General features: G+C 37.3%; 1 long non-coding RNA gene across 1 annotated transcript; it reads right to left on the bottom strand.

Annotated features, from left to right (window-relative positions):
- Positions 1–469: 469 nt before the first annotated feature.
- Positions 470–10,588, bottom strand: LOC138320335 (uncharacterized). Its single transcript, XR_011208166.1, has 3 exons — positions 3,424–10,588; positions 2,878–2,933; positions 470–1,447 (listed from the first exon to the last, which is right to left on the bottom strand). It is a non-coding gene; the product is annotated as an uncharacterized lncRNA (long non-coding RNA).
- Between the last annotated feature and the right edge of the window lie 2,502 nt (positions 10,589–13,090).

The following is a 13,090-nucleotide window of genomic DNA, read 5'->3' as shown; positions in this document are numbered from 1 at the left end:
GGCTTGTACAACTACAAAAATGTACATATGACAACTTGAAGTTGCGATTTTTCTCCTCATCAAGTCATAAATAAATAAACCTCTTTGGTGATACGTATCACAAAAATGCGCTTTCAATTCAAGTTGAGTAAGCTTTTTTAGCTAAGCAACTGATACAACTGGTGTAAAACAATCACAGTCAGAGGAACGTCTAATAATGTGATTAACTGTTTTATTATATATATATATATATATATATATATATATATATGATCTATAGTGAAATGGGAAGATGTCCTTTAGAAATAAAGGTGGCAATGACAACATATGGTTTTAATGATTACTCATGTTAAACACATCTTTAATGATACTGGATTTATATATATATTTGACAGTGAAATACCGATGAATGCAAGTTCACGTCTACGTGACTCATTTAAAAAAAAATTTCGCAGACATATAATTCTCTTCCAAAGGTCGTTTTTATTCAAAATTAAAAAAAAAATGTTATTAAACAAAGTTATCGGAACAAAACAGAATTACTTTAATACAATTCCGTACCTCTTATATAATGCCCCTATTGAAACTGGACGATGGCAGAACAGAATAGAATATGTAATTTATGTCATGTTGATATCGGAGATGAATTTCACTATTTCTAATGTGAAATCAGAGAAATTAAAGCTTTTATAGAAACTGTTTTGCTCAATACTACACCAAATATCCTACTTTTTTTAAATTAGACCGACTATTGAATGTTTGCAGTATCCAAGTTATAAACAATTTGCAATTTTTCTAAGAAAGGTGAAATTATATTACTTTAAATTAAACACTTAACAATTATAACTTTCTGTATTTGTGTACCTTGTATATGTAGAGCGTGTAGCCATCTTGTCATGTATATGTCTATGTATATCCTTATGTCATCATGTAACACATTTTCATGTGTCTGAGTGAAACAATTAATATCTTGTTAATTACGTTACCATTTAAATATTAAAATTAAATAAATACGCATTACACCTTTTTCTCGATTATAAAGATATACATTTTGCAGTGTTTATAAAGGTTAGTACTAAAAATATATAATAAAAATGGGATTAAAGTAAATCGGATACACTCATTAATACTAACATAATTAATGTGTGGGACATTAAAGCACTACTAGACATCAAGTAGGGAAGAAACATATCAATTACAACTACATTTAGATTGTATAAGAATACAAGTAACGAATAGACAATGTTTTCTATATTCGCAATATGGAACATTTAGTAATATATAAAAGCATATATAAAACAAGAAAAGAAAGACATACAGCGTACAGGTCCATCAGCAAGGGTAACGAGACTATACCCTACGGTTAACATCATATACGCTGGAAGATTAGCCGGAACGTGTGACATGGATCCAACACAGAATAGGATCGAGCCAAGAAACACTAAACTGTTGAATAAAAGTGCAGAACCTGTAACATATAAGTTCGTGCACGGCATTATCAATTATATATGAGATCCAATCATCACTATGTAAGAAATAAATGCAATTTAATATATAGTAGTGTTATATATCAGATACAAAATGTCAAATGTAATTGTCTTTTCATATGTTTTCTTTAAGAACAATATACTTTCATTTTGTTTATCTATTAATGGTCCGTAATCTATACGAACTATATATCATGTTTGTTATTGATTATCTTTAAATGTTCCGTACTCAATACGAACTATATATCATGTTTGTTATTGATTAACGCTATATCTTATTATCAAACGGAGAAAACATGCAAGTAAAACAATATTGGATAAATCAATGACATTGGACTTCATATATTCTCTCTGAACAATCGTATTCCTTTAAGGATATATGGAAATTCTGAAAGGATTATACAATGACATTTTTTCAAAACAATTTGTGTAATGAATATTCTAAAAATGAAACTCTTCTATATCTAGTTTTGTGCAAATGTTGTCAAATGGAAAATTGGCAGTTTTTCAATCACAAATGAAAGCATGGCATGTTAAAGATTCTGAGCAAGAGGTTATGACTCTTTTACCTATACCTAGCCATACTTGGTGCCAGATAGATAAGCTGGGCCTTCTGTCTGTTATTGCGAAAAAGATTGATGATGTCAGCTGCATTATACACACGCCATGGAGACCACCATCAATTTGTTAATCTCAAATCAGGCTATCTTTAAATATCAATAGTGTCACATGGAAATAAAACATGATTCATCAAAAAAACTGTTTTGTTCTATATTCGAACTATGGACACAACTTCTTTTCGAGCGAATAGTTTTCATCATGTTTATGTTCCAAGTGTTCAGTGAATGCAATGGTTACTATATATAATGAAAGTAGATTTATGAAACCAAAATAAGCAAATTTACATTAAGTGTGACAAGCAACACATGTCCCCTGCAGTCAGTTTCATTTTTCTTATCTTTGGCCAGTTATTATTGCTAAGTTATGCTGTCATTGTGTGAAGTTTGAACAAATTCTGTCTCAAGTGATAGCCCGGAAACGAAAATTTGTGAAACAAACTATTTAGCAGCAATCAGCTTTTGATCCCAAATTCAATCCCAAAATGTATTTTCTCATATACTACCATTGTGTGAGGTTTGATCAAAATCCGTTGATTTTTTCTCAAGTTAGCGTCTGTAAGCAAAATCCGGACAAACAGACGGACGGACAGACCGACAAACAGACGGGAACAAAAACCATAGTCCCCTCCGGTTTCACCGGCATTGACTAACAATAGCGACAAAACTACGCAGTGAACTGATGATTTCAAGGCGAAAACAGGTAGAGACATTATTTTGATATGCAATGTACATAAAAACATTAAACAACATTTAACAAAAGACAGAGAAAACTTCCTGATAATTGTACTTACAAGCATTTCCAAGTCTGTCTATAAGGATTCCTAGTGGCGCACATACTAAAACCGAACTGTCAAATAGTAAACACAATGTAACACGTTACGTTCAATAGTGAGCATTACGTTTTATAAGTACGGTAGTATAACATAGTTAGTTTATAAGTACGGTAGTATAACATAGTTAGTTTTATAAGTACGGTAGTATAATATAGTTAGTTTTATAAGTACGGTAGTATGGCTTAGTTAGTTTTATAATTACGGTAGTATAACATAGTTAGTTTTATAAGTACGGTAGTATAACATAGATAGTTTTATAATTACGGTAGTATAACATAGTTAGTTTTATAATTACGGTAGTATAACATAGTTAGTTTTATAAGTACGGTAGTATAACATAGTTAGTTTTATAATTACGGTAGTATAACATAGTTAGTTTTATAATTACGGTAGTATAACATAATTAGCAATTTAATTTAAAAGACGTGAAGGTATTTTATCTCTCTTTGTAAGTTTATCTGGTTTTTGAAGCAGCTAATCTATGTCAGTGAGACTATTACTTACCACCATCTCGCGATAGAAAGTAACAAATTATAACGGAGCTCTCCCAGTCCAAGGCAGAGGCTGCAATTGACATGTCTTTCTGTAGTGTTTAACCCATTGGATTGATGCTGTTAAGGGAAAAGTGGGAACATATCGAAACCAGTTTGTGCATTTATTACTTATTTCATCAGATCAGGCAGTTTGCTTTTGGAGTAGATATTACTTTAGATAACTTGTTATCACTGTCGCGAGGATAATGTCTACATATAATAATCAGAGGTAGGGAATTACCGTATGTACAACTTTATCAAAATCCATATAGGCTAAACAAAATAACAGCTCAAACAACAAATCAACAAATGGATAAAAACATATAAACCTATCAAGGTAGATGATATAGAGACCGCAGCCGAACTTATGGGTACAAAGATAAAGTAGGAGCTCAGGTCACGAAATGAACGAAGAACGAATCATTTAGGGGCAAAGACGGGGCATGGACCGTAGAATGGGAACAGGAACAACAGAGAAAAAGAGAGGCGTACAGTTCCGATACAGTCACCATCATGTCTTTCTCGAACAGGCGTGTTACAGACATGCCCCCGTGTCGTCGGATTGTTCCTCCCAGACCCTTACCTCAGCAAAAAGCAGTTGTACTCAACAAATTGAAGATCGAGCTAAGGAATACCACGCAGGATTACATAAACAAAAAATGTGATAAAAATGGTAGACCTAGGAGCTCGAATCTGACTCAAGAAGAGCAGTCTGGGATAAAATCAATGAAGGGTCGTGTCAAAAGTAAGGAGGTGGTAGTTATGCCGTCAGACAAAAGTGGGCGTATGACCATGAACAGTGTTATGACCCAGAATAACAGAAATGAGAAACCAGCAGCTAAATTCAAAACACAATTTAATTATATATACAATATTATACAGAGATGGTTTACAATATCTAAAGTAATTGGTGGTGGTACAAGAGTAATACGATGATTTAAAGTGTTACTTATCTGTATGCGAATGTCCTGGTATAATCCTTGATCCTTCCAGGTTTCAAATTCACAATAATCACAAATCCACAAGGAAATTGAATGTCCACCGATGATTTGTAAAGTTCCAGGCAATATGAATAAATCCACACAAAGTGTTGTAATAATCCACAGATAAAGTCACAATAGCTCTCCCAATATAATCTTATATGGCGCTGTACAATTCTTGATATGTCTTATTACAGGTCTCATTACAGTTCTGATTAGTCTTGGGCAGCTGGAGTATATATAGCTTAACCCTAATTCAAGAATATTGGAGAACCTTCTACTTCTAGAAATATCTAACTAAAAACAGTAAGCAAGTAAACACACAGAACTTTCTGGAAATAGATCATTCTAGATCTCTACTTATAATCAACATGTTTACAAACATATTTGTTTATACATGATAATATTCTAGAAAGTTCTATAACCTAAATCAATCGTATGAACTTTATAGGATGTATCAATAATAAAGCTATATATAATATAAGCTCCCTTATCTCATAACTACACGTATTTAGTGTCATATATAACACACCCCTCCTTAAAGAAAAGAAAGTTTTCTTGAAAAGGAAACTTTCTTGAAATATCAAGTAACGTTTAAATCCTTGATAAAGCATCAGCCAGAATATTGTCTTTCCCTTTGATATGTTTGATGTCAAGATTGTACTCTTGCAAAGTCAAACTCCACCTGAGAATTCTTTGATTTTTGTTTTTCATTTTCCCAATGAATGTCAAAGGGTTGTGGTCGGTGAAGACCAACACAGGAACAACTGTAGTGCAGAGATACACATCAAATTGGTTCAATGCCAAAATCAATGCTAAACATTCTTTCTCAATGGTGGAATAATTTCTCTGGTGTTTGTCAAACTTTTTCGAGAAATAATAAATTGGATGGTCAATTTGTTCAGAACCTTCTTGCATCAAAACAGCACCAACACCTACATCACTGGCGTCAACAAACAGTTTAAACTGTTTATTAAAATCTGGAGCAGTCAGAATTGGTGAGTTCGATAGTATGGCTTTCAATTTCTCAAAGGCAGACTTACATTCGTCTGACCAAACAAATTTGACATTTTTCTTTAACAAAGCAGTAAGTAAAGCTGCTATAACAGAGAATTTTTGACAAAATTTTCTGTAGTATCCAGCCATACCAAGAAATCTCATCAGCTCTCTCTTGCTTCCAGGAGTTGGAAAATCTATAATTGATTCTACTTTGGCCTGAACAGGTTTAACCTGCCCCTGTACTACAACATGGCCTAAAAATTCAACAGTTGCATGACAGAATTCACATTTCAATAAGTTTACTGTCAATGTAGATGGTCTTCCCACGTGTCGTGGTAGTTGATGACGTCATCAATGTATCCATCGCAGCCTTCCAGGTCTGATATCACACTGTTAAGAAGACGTTGAAATGTTGCCGGGGCATTCTTCATACCAAACGGCATAACTTTGTACTGGTACAAACCTTGTGAAGTTACAAATGCAGACACTTCTTTGTCTCTTTCTGTTAATGGCACCTGCCAATATCCAAAGAGTCTGTTTTACTGACAGAGTTAACTTTTCTGAAGTCAGTACAGAACCGGTATGTCTTGTCTGGCTTTGGTACCAGAACACATGGAGAGCTCCATTCACTTTTGCTTGGTTCAATAATATCATTGTCCAACATGTATTGAATTTCTTTCTTTAAGTGTTCTTCTTTCAAAAGATTGACAGGGTAAGGATGTTGCTTGACAGGTGGCGCATCGCCTACATCCACGTCATGATATATAGCATCTGTTTTACCTGGTGTATCCGGAAACAAATGTTTATACTCAAGTATCAAATCTTCCAGTTCATTGCGTTCCTTTTCTGATAGATGACACAGTTTCTTGTCCAAGTTCGAGAGCACATCTGAATTCCGTAACTTAAGACCACAGTCTAAACCTACATCTTGTACACCACCATCTAAGTCTAATTTACAAATATCAGCTGTACTTTCACTTTGTGATGGTACAGAGGCCAAAGTAGCAATAGGTTGAGAGGTCTTGCTCTCTTCTCTATCTACCTATTTCTTAAGCATATTAACATGACATAATTGAGTTTTCTTGCGCCTCCCTGGAGTTTGTACAATGTAGTTAACATCATCGACCTTTTTCTCAACAACATAAGGTCCAAAATATCTAGCTTGCAAAGGCTGACTCGGTATTGGTAATAGAGCCAAAATTTTGTCACCTGGATCAAAACTTCTTGCACGGGCATCTTTATCATACCATGTTTTCATTTTGGTTTGAGTAAGGACCAAATTTTCTTTTGCCAGTTCACATGCCCTTGTCAACCTTTGCCTAAAGTTAGACACATACTCTAAGAGATTCACTTTAGAATCTTCGTCCAAAATTTTGTCTTTCAAAATTTTCAAAGGACCACGTACAGTATGTCCAAACACAAGTTCAAAGGGACTGAAGCCAAGAGATTCTTGTACAGATTCTCTAACGCCAAACAACAACATGTGTATACCTTCGTCCCAATCTCTTTTGTTTTCAAAACAATAAGATCTCATCATATTCTTCAATGTCTGATGAAAACGTTCTAAAGCACCCTGAGACTCTGGATGATAAGCACTAGACTTATACTGCTTGATCTGGAGCTGGTACATGACTTGTTGAAAAATACCAGACATGAAATTTGAACCTTGGTCCGACTGGACAGCTTTTGGAAGACCAACCAATGTAAAGAATTTAACCAAAGCCTTGACTATGTTAGGGGCCTTAATGTTTCTGAGTGGAATAGCTTCAGGACAGCGTGTGGAAGCACATATAATAGTTAAAAGATACTCATTCCCAGACTTAGTTTTGGTTAGAGGACCTACACAGTCTATAATGACTCTACTAAATGGTTCCTCAAATGCTGGAATGGGGTGCAAAAGTGCAACAGGGATTTTCTGATTAGGTTTCCCTACCACCTAACAAGTATGACAAGACCTACAAAAATCAGCCACATCCCGTTTCAACTTGGGCCAAAAGAAGTGATCTAAGATCCTGTTATAAGTCTTGGTCACACCTAGATGCCCTGTCATAGGTACGTCATGAGGCAAATTTAGAATATCTTGCCTATACCTCGGTGGGACAACTATTTGATTGACAACCTTCCAGTCTTCCTCGGGAAACACATCAGGGGGGCGCCACTTGCGCATCAACACACCTGACTGACGGAAGTAACAAACCGGGACTTTCTCAGCCTCTTCCTCACTCAAAGCCCGATTACACAATAAGGAGGTTTCAGGATCTTTTTCCTGTTCTACTATAAGCTCCTTCCTACACAAAGATGATTTACTCATCATGTCAGACAAACACGTACCCTTGTTAGGAACAACTCCATCACTATCAAAGTCTACAGGATTGCACAAAAGATCACACTTGCCCACGATATCCTCTATATCATGAGCCAAGAAAGTGTCACCTAACCCTGGACTATAATGATCCTCAACTACTGCAACATCAGAAACCTTCTTACTCATTGAACGCGTTACAACACAAGAAGGGAAAATACCAGGAAATTCCTGTTGAATAGTCTCAGCATCACCTGTTTTATCTGGAATACTGGACACTAAGGGATCTACCCTTTCTCTTTCAACTTTCTCTCCAGCCAAGTCATTGCCTAAAATGAGCGACACGCCCTCTATGGGAAGTTCCGGTCTAACACCAATGGTGACAGGCCCAGTAACCAAGTCTGACTTTAAATAAACACAATGGAGAGGCACATTAACAAAACCTAACTCTACACCTTGAAGCAAAACACTACTACCAGATGAGGTCTCCTCAGTTTTCTCTCATCTAAATAAGTTTTTATGTTTGTGTGGACACAACGTTTAAACTCCTCTATCAACAATAATTGCCTCAATTTACCGAAATCCTCATAAATTTCTTTAGAATCACACCACCTATTAAATAATTGTTCTTTTTCTCTGGCAAATTCTACATGAGTTTGTTCATCTCTCTTTCTCGAGTTTCGAAATTTCTGGCGGTAAGCCTCAGGAACTAACTCATAAGCTTTCAAAATAGCTTTCTTGACTACTTGGTAATTTGAAATCTCATCTACAGATAAAGAAGAATAAATGTCTCTAGCTTTACCAATCAAGACACTTTAAAGAAGCATTGTAAGCTTATGTTCAGGCCATTTTATACTATCAGCTATTTTCTCAAAATGCAGAAAATACTTGTCAACTTCTTTCTCTTGAAAAGGAGGAACTAACCTAATGTTTCTACTGACATCAAAACCTCTGTTTCCTTGTAAACCCCTAATAGTTAGATTACTTGAACTGTCTTGAGAAGCTAGCTCTAATTCTTTCATTCTAAGTTCTGTTTCAGCTTGAATTTTCTGCTTCTCTAGCTCTAACATCTGATCTCTCTCAGTCTCTTTTTTCTTTTAATTCTCTTTCAATTTCTTTTTCTCTTAACTCTCTTTCTTTGTCTATTTCTTTTTCTCTTAACTCTCTATCTTTATCTATTTCTTTTTCTCTTAACTCTCTTTCTTTGTCTATTTCTTTTTCTCTTAACTCTCTTTCTTTGTCTATTTCTTTTTCTCTTAACTCCTTTTCTATTTCTTTTTCTCTTAACTCCTTTTCTATTTCTCTTTCTCTCATTTCTTTCTCTATTTGTTTCATTTTCATTTCATGTTCAAGTTCCATTTGTCTAATTTGGATTTCTGAAGTGACTGTTTCCTCTATACTATCTAATGCACTAGAGTCAAATTTGTCATTGTCAACAAAATATCTTATAATTACATTCCTAATTTCAGCTTTCCTCAAATTAGTTTTGATAGTAAGGCCTAAATGTTTACCCAATAACAGTAAATCCTTCTTACTAACTTGCAAAAGAACATCCAGGGATGGCGCTTTAACAAACTGTTCTACCTGCATAGTAGTCATGTTAATCTAGCTGTTGGTTTCAAATGTAAACCCCAAGTTTTTACACAAATTTTGAAAATTTCTTAATTAATTTTTCAAAGTTAGATTCCACAAATAAAATATCGATCTCGGACACGAGCCCCCAATTCTGTTACATTAACGAATAACAGAAATGAGAAACCAGCAGCTAAATTCAAAACACAATTTAATTATATATACAATATTATACAGAGATGGTTTACAATATCTAAAGTAATTGGTGGTGGTACAAGAGTAATACGATGATTCAAAGTGTTACTTATCTGTATGCGAATGTCCTGGTATAATCCTTGATCCTTCCAGGTTTCAAATTCACAATAATCACAAATCCACAAGGAAATTGAATGTCCACCGATGATTTGTAAAGTTCCAGGCAATATGAATAAATCCACACAAAGTGTTGTAATAATCCACAGATAAAGTCACAATAGCTCTCCCAATAGAATCTTACATGGCGCTGTACAATTCTTGATATGTCTTATTACAGGTCTCATTACAGTTCTGATTAGCCTTGGGCAGCTGGAGTATATATAGCTTAACCTAATTCAAGAATATTGGAGAACCTTCTACTTCTAGAAATATCTAACTAAAAACAGTAAACAAGTAGACACACAGAACTTTCTGGAAATAGATCATTCTAGATCTCTACTTATAATCAACATGTTTACAAACATATTTGTTTATACATGATAATATTCTAGAAAGTTCTATAACCTAAATCAATCATATGAACTTTATAGGATGTATCAATAACAAAGCTATAGGAGTTATCTCCCTTATCTCATAACTACACGTATTTAGTGTCATACATAACAACAGTATGAACAATTTCATTGAACTCATGCAGCCCCATCTCGATGATGATCCTACTGTCAGCCATGAGGAACACGACAAACTCGAGAAGGAGATTGGAGCTCACGCTTTGCAATGGGGGAGGTTCCTCACAATGGGGGAAAGTTGGAATGACCCAGATGGTATTCAACACAGACATTGGGACAGGGTAAAACAGGCACTTCGCACTAAAAATTGCATTGCACCGCCCTTGTATGGTTTACCGAAAGACCATAAAACCGCCAGTGAACGTGGTCATCCCCTAAGACCGGTATGCGGAGCTAACGAGAGCATCAATGGTCCTCTTTCAGACACTCTCTCTGAGATAATCTCAACGTTGGGAGACGTTCCCGACGACATCGGAGTCATCAGTCGATCCACAGAGGATGTACTTGAAGCGGTGTTATCGTACAATAACAACACGGCTCATGGTGCCAGAGAACCAGTAGCTCTATCAATTGATGTTGCCGCCATGTATCCGAGCCTCAATGCCTTCGCCGTTGCGAAGGAAGTGAGAGAGGAGTTCCTTCGATCTGACCTGGACGTAGTTGTGGATTCCGTTGAACTTGGTCTTTATCTTGCGATCATTTATCAAAATAAACGCAAGGACCTAGCCGTGCTTGACCTTGATGATAAGATACCCAAACGCAGGAGTCGTGGCAAAGACATCAAAATCACAACGGATGAAGTTACTTCAGCTAGGAGGAGGGGTGAAAGACCACCTAGCTCCGACAAGAGTCTATTTAGAGAACGTGAAAGTGCGCCTAGGTCAGACGAGACAAGTCTCATGTTCGCGTTTGCCTTGGAAGAGGGGATCAAAATAGTAATGAACCACCATACTTACACGTTTCAGGGAGACTTATACCACCAACAGAAAGGAGGTCCCATTGGTCTTAAATTATCTGGAGCGTTAGCCAAGATCCATATGATTTTCTGGTGCCGACAGTTCAGGCAGAAAATGGCAGCAGCCACGGTGTCAACCTTCCTTATCCACCAGGTATACGAACACAAAGTTTATGTGGATGACCAGAACCTTGTTGTGGAGGCGTTACCACCAGGTAGTAGGTTTGTTGAGAACAAGATCGTGATTGTGGATGAATTGGTGGAGAGGGATAGAATAAGACCAGCAGATGAGAGGACGCCGCAGATAATTAAAGAGGTTGCCAAATCAGTATGCCCCTATACAAGAATGGAGGTTGACTATCCATCGGCCCATGATTCTGGATGGATGCCGTTGCTGGACATTCAGGCCCAAATTCGCGACGCGGATGGGTCTGTGGACTGGAAGTTCTACAAGAAAGAGGTTTCCAGCTCACAATTCATCCTCAATCGCAGTGCACTCCCTGTGTCCGTGAAACGCCAATCCCTAATTCAGGACGGCATTCGCCGATTGCGTAACACCAGACCATCTTTGGTACCAAAACTGCGCCAAGAGCTTATGGAGGATCTTGCAGAGATGATGCTGATCTCAGGATACCCAGAGTCTTTTAGGGCCAATGTAATTATTGCTGCCCTCAGAGGCTATGCCAATCAGGTATCCGCGAGCGAGCGTGGTGATACGCCACTATATCGGCATAGATCTTGGAAGGAGAATGAGCGCAGGTCTAGGAAGAACGTGAAAAAGGCTTTGTGGTTTCGACCAGCTGACACCGTAATTTTCGTACCATCAACTCCTGGTGCAGAACTTGCCAGACGTGTACGAGGGGTGACAGCGGTAGAGGGGCCCAGACTTGACGTGGATATCAGGGTGGTTGAAACTGGTGGGCAGACGATCAAGCAGCAACTTGTTCGTACCGACACTAAATTTGTTGATGATTGTCAACGAGAAGAGTGTGTGTTGTGTCAGAGCAACCCTGGTTCTGGTGGTGGGTCATTACATTTCCGGTCCGGTGCGCTGTACAAAGCCACATGCAAAATCTGTGCCAAGCACAACACAGTGGCCGAGTACATTGGTGAAACCGGCCGAAATGCATATACCCGGTTCCAGGAACACAGGCGCCAAGTAGAGAGTGGTAATCTCTCTAATGCTCTGGCTAAGCACTTGCTCGAAGAACACCCAGGAGACGAAGGTGACATTAGAAACTTCAAGTGTGAAGTCCTCAAGACCTTCTCCAAGCCACTCGAACGACAAGTTTCAGAGGCGGTCGCTATACACGAATCAGTTGCTGACAAGCTCCTCAATTCTAAGTCAGAATGGGAGCAACCTGCCGTAGAGAGATTGGTGGTCACTAGGGAACCACGACTGTGAATAGCAATATGTGATAGGGTTAAATCTGATTAAAATACAGATCTTTATGACCACTCCGGTGATTAGAGGATCTGACAGCGTCCCATGGGGGGTCATGTCATGTTCAGGTGACCTTTATACCACGTGTACTCACGACCACGTGTAGGTTCTGCACCTTGCTGCATCAAGTGTAAACAACATTTCGTCCCAGTATATATATACGGTAAGCTATGTTGTTCTCTTGGGGCGAGATGACCTTAGGTGTGAAAGTTTTGGGGGCAGCAATTTGACTGGTCTTTATCAAGGATCACGTGGACGTGGCCCCTAGTGGGATTTTCTCTGATCCTTTTTATCAAACGTAATGATAATGGGAATCTGTGTTTTATTTTATTAGATTTGATGTAATAGGCACTATGTCTACAGAATAGTGTGAGGTACGAGTTGTCTCAAAACAATAACATACCCTTAGTCGATTGTCAAACTTTTCTTTCTATTGCCACCTCGAAAAGCTGGTATGTCTGACGTTTCGACCGTGCATGTGATTGCATATAATATCCCCTTTCCATACGTCAGTGTTATGTTTATGGCTACACAAGTCTATCTGATAAAGTATCTTGCGGTTATAACCATCGTTTAAACACTGGGGTTGATTAAGTGCACACAGCATGTTGGGTCGAAATAA

Source organism: Argopecten irradians, chromosome 4, assembly GCF_041381155.1.
Source record: "Argopecten irradians isolate NY chromosome 4, Ai_NY, whole genome shotgun sequence".
NCBI lineage: Eukaryota > Metazoa > Mollusca > Bivalvia > Pectinida > Pectinidae > Argopecten > Argopecten irradians.
Note: the sequence above shows the minus strand (reverse complement) of the source record. Positions and strands in the feature narration are given on the sequence as shown.